The sequence below is a fragment of the Amblyomma mixtum genome, chromosome 3 (genome assembly GCF_055824585.1).
Source record: "Amblyomma mixtum isolate Tamu chromosome 3, ASM5582458v1, whole genome shotgun sequence".
Taxonomy (NCBI): domain Eukaryota; kingdom Metazoa; phylum Arthropoda; class Arachnida; order Ixodida; family Ixodidae; genus Amblyomma; species Amblyomma mixtum.
In genome coordinates, this window is record NC_143014.1 from 395760174 (window position 1) to 395764730 (window position 4557).

The 4557-nt window shown below is 45.7% G+C and overlaps 1 long non-coding RNA gene across 1 annotated transcript; it reads left to right on the forward strand.

The window, feature by feature from the left end:
• The first annotated feature begins 2057 nt into the window (after positions 1-2057).
• On the forward strand, positions 2058-4046 carry LOC149357263 (uncharacterized). The gene is made up of 5 exons (XR_016291799.1): positions 2058-2874; positions 3450-3511; positions 3576-3650; positions 3715-3771; positions 3885-4046. It is a non-coding gene; the product is annotated as an uncharacterized LOC149357263 (long non-coding RNA).
• Positions 4047-4557: the final 511 nt, after the last annotated feature.

Here is a 4557-nt window from a genome sequence, read left to right on the forward strand (position 1 = left end):
TGATACTGTTCTATTTCTGCATTTTCTGCCCTTTGTCACTGACTGAAGTGACGCCACGCACAAAGTTTGCACTTCTTCATTGTCTCAAGCACAGTGATAAGAAGGGTGGTGGGGGCATGAGGCAGATTCAGCCCGTGATGAAGGCTGGGAAATATAGAAATGATATTGAATTGGTATGTTATAGGGAGTATGCGTCAATGTCACGATGGTTGCAATTTTGTGGTTCATGCAGCATAGCAAAAGCCTGCAGGCTTATATGAATTGCCCCCTGCTTCGGCTTGCATTGGCGAAACTACACGCTGTACCACAAAATGGTGTCTGTGACGTCACGTGAATACCTCCTATGCGAGCCAAACTAGCCCGATTCGATTTAGTCACTCACCACTGGTAATGGCCGCCTTTATTTTCCACACATCCGCTTTCATCTTCTCGGGGTCAACCAGAACATCGGTCACCTTGATTCTCAGGGATTCACCTGCCTGCAAGGAGACACACAGCATGCACTTCTCACTCACCATGCTGTCCCATGATGCAAGTGATCTCAGCAAACAGAAGAAGCATGCTGCTTCCAATTCATGTGCGTGTCAGAGATGGGAGCTACACCACAAGCTTACCTCAGAGCTCTGGATAGCTGCCCTACTAAAACTACTTCCAGCTTCAGAAAGAGTACAGGTTATAGAATCCATCTTGTAAGTGTGCCTAGAACTTTGTTACCACACAAGGCAACTATCTGCCTGCCTAATACCAGCTTTGTTCACACCTGAATCCCAGTCAGTCGTGTAGGGCTAACTTAACACCACACAACTGTTGATGTTATTAGACACCAGGTGTCACCTGACCAGCTCCTCATGTAGTATAGTTGTAATTCATTCTTACCATTTTGGAACGTTAATCTCCACACGCATGATGCTTTCCTGAATTTCCCACGGAACAGGCCATACGTGAAGCTTGAAACATGCTCAGACAAAGGCACCCTTCAAGGCAGCGAATCCATAAACTACACTTTAGCTTATACCTGCTTGTTTGACAGAAGGACTCCCTCAGGCTTTAGCAGTTGCAAAGAAACAGTGGTCATATTTCCATGTAATTAGAGGCAGCAACAGGATGGAAGGACACACTGTAGGCACTGCCACTGGCAGACAGAGCAGCTTTACAGAAAAATGAAGCTTCTCGTTTGCGTTTCTCTAACAAATTCCATCCAATGGTGGCCAATTTTCATGACCTTGCAGCGTGATCTGCTTTGGCGGCGCACCCAAAGCACGCTTCGATCTCGGAGGCCACGGCGTGCGCGTAGCCTCCACGATCAAGCGTTCCGCGATCGTATTCGCGTTCCGTATTCTGGACTAAAGACTCGGCACAGATGAGTTTCGTGAGCTCAGACTACAGTTCAAGTTCATGCGGCGGAAGACATTCAAGAACAGTACGAATTCGAAAACACGCGAGCGCAATGTGCCGACTCGTACAGAATTTCAGCGTCGCAAGTTAAGAGGCTCCCTTTAAGCTTGAATTTCGTTTTGTTTGATCAAGTTTTCGATCTCTCCTGCAGTTTGATTCAATGAGGTTCTACTGTACACATTATATGGTGGCTTGGGTACTGGCGGCGAGTGCGAACGAGGTCCGAAAAATCGAGTGGTCAGTTGCGGTGCGTCCGAAATTTCAAGCGCTCTTACACATTGGCTCTATGGGCCATGTCGCGGTGCCGCGAAAAAGTCCGCATAATCAAGCATGTTCAAAAAATCAGGCGTCCGAATTTTCGGTTGTCGACTGTAAACGAGATCAAGGTAAAACTACAATGCATGCAACAAAATGGCACTCAGCTCCTAAAGGGTCGAAAGTACCCCACATTGCTGCCAACTCCACAAGTTCCTTGAAAGCAAGCGTTCTGAGTTTACAAGCCAGTCGGTGGAGCAATTTATGACCAGCCTCTGAATTCATAAAAAAATACATCTGACAATGGCTTGTACTAAAGCCAACTAAGAACATGATTCCCAATCCCACACTTCCTTAGGCATGCCCTGCATTGCTGCCATGTCAAGTACAAAAGTCTACTTACCCAGTCAACCACGGATATCCGTAGTACGTACGATTAAGATCCGAATCTCCAGTGCCAGGTGGGGATGTCCGTAGGGCATGCCTACGGACGTCCATATCCGGACATACGCATCGGAGATTCGGAGTATGTCCGAAGGACGTTCGTTATCGGATGGCTGGCGGATATCCGCGGACGGATGTCCGACGGGTATCCGTGAATATGCCTGTAGGAATGTGAACTTACGACGTCACGTACATATTTTGTTTTCCTCACATAACAAAAAAATGAAAAGAAATTCTATTTTGCAAACGACAAATTCAGCCGATCAAATTTTTATACCGGCAATTAGTTGCATATTCGGATTAATCAATTAACATCACTCGAATATGGTGCTGATATGAAAGAACCTGAATTAAACTAATTGCGTGACTTTCTGCGATCAATGCCCTTTTCTCTTCCAGCATTCCGCCGAGGTAACCGAGGCATGCTGCCTTCCATGAAAACTAAACTCCTACCAGAAGCCGCGGCAGGACGACAGGCCTTAAAGTCGATCCAATCCAATCCGTCAGCCACCAGTTCCGGTGCGGGCGGCACGGTGCACAACAGCGCGATCTTTGCGTAGTTTTTCGTGGCATCGTGCTTCTTTCGACCTTTATTTTTGCTACAGTATGCGGTTTGTTTGTTCTGCGGTTGCTTGGCTGTGCTATAAATCTGATCAATCACCTATGTGTTCGACAAGACCTTCTTCTGCACCAGAAGCTTTCGTGAAATAGCCCCGACGTCGTACTGCATCCGACTCTTTGTTGCCTCGGATGAAAGAAGCGGCGTGTTATAACTTGCAAGTAAGTAACTGTGCTTGAAGATTACTTTGATGATGTTGCCGTGGGATGAGCAAAAATGCTGTAGCATATTATACTCACTTGCACAACTTAATTGTTTGCACTGGAGTGGAAGTTGCAAGTACGATGCGGTAGCTGCCGGAAACGTGTTTGCCCGCGTTCGCGAGCCTGTCGCGAAGCTCCGTAAGCCAGTGCATCGCGCCTCTCTCATTCTACACTCACATTCACACATGCATGGTGTGAATCTTAAGGCAGTTGTACGTAAGTTCTTAATAGCGATAAAACAGAACGCACGAAAAGGATAATGTCGGGGCTGTGTGTGTTTTGCAGTGATTCGCGACTGATTTCTTATTTTCTTACTGTCTTTGCGGTGTGTATGTGGCCCGCCTGCGGACTGTATTAGTGCCTAAATTATGTCATGCCATGGAAAGTGCAGGTAGTTTGAAAATAATGTAAAATTCGTCTACCTTCACAGCTTATCCACTTGTTTCAACATTAGGCTTGTCAAATGGATGTTTCCAGCCATATACAGCACAGTAATTTGCGCTTAAATTAATTTTTCATCCTTTTCCTTGCAGCGTGTATGTGGACAGCTCGTGCAATTGATTGTTGCAAATGTGCCACATCGTAGTGTCAACAGGTATGTATTAGTTGCAGTGTAAGTGCATGTTGCCCACTCACAACCTGTCCACTTGTTCCCTCAGGGTTGCTGCACGGACGTCACCAGCCCATTCAGAGCAACCGTGTTGTAGCTTGCGCTGCAGAGCATTGGTCTACATGTAAGTTCGAAGTGTGTTGAAATTATCAGCTCCCCTCATGCACTCTTCATCTTTTCCTTTGCAGCACGTGTGTGGACATTTTGTGCAATTGATGGTTGCGAATGTGTGACATAGTCAGCAGGTATGTTTTAGCTATGGTATTTTTTATTATGATCTTCAGTGGCAGTATCTTGAATTGCAGAAATCATGTACCCTTTCAGTGACAGTATTTTTGCATTTTTGTTTGTTTTCTAGGGAAAAACTTTTTTACAACAGATTCAACATGAGAATACAACCTGCGTACAGTAACCCATCCTATTGCATGGGACCTCTTCCAGCGTCAAGCGTGAAGAATGCCTCTTGAAGGTTGAAAGCATGCATTAAAGCCTTTAATAAAATTGTTTGATTTTAAGACAACTTGCTTTGTGTTTGGTTGCTTCCTATAGGCATATGCATTTGATGTACAATGAGGCCTGTGCCTGATATAAAACACTTTGTGGGCTTGTATATAAACTCATTTAGTATATGACAGTTATATTAGTGGCTGCAGTCACCAAGGCCTGCAACATGCCAATGTCCTCTTTAGGTCCGCAGCGGATATCCGCGGATATCCGTATCGGATGTCCGTGGGAGATCTTTCCAGTTACAAATGTACCTCCGTCGGACGTCCCTCGGAGATCCGTCGGAGGTCGGCGGATCTCCCACGGATATCCGTACATCCGTTAAGGGACGTACATCGTACGTCCGCTGGACGTACAGTGGTTGATTGGGAGAGAGTAACTAAATTACATACAATACCTAACTTGCAATAGTGATTCAGCACCTGAAAGAAGCAGAAAACTGAGTGAGTGAAGGTTTTTGGAAATAACCTTTCTGGGAGAGATTACAGACAACACAACCACTGAGGAAACAGCACGAGAAGGAACAT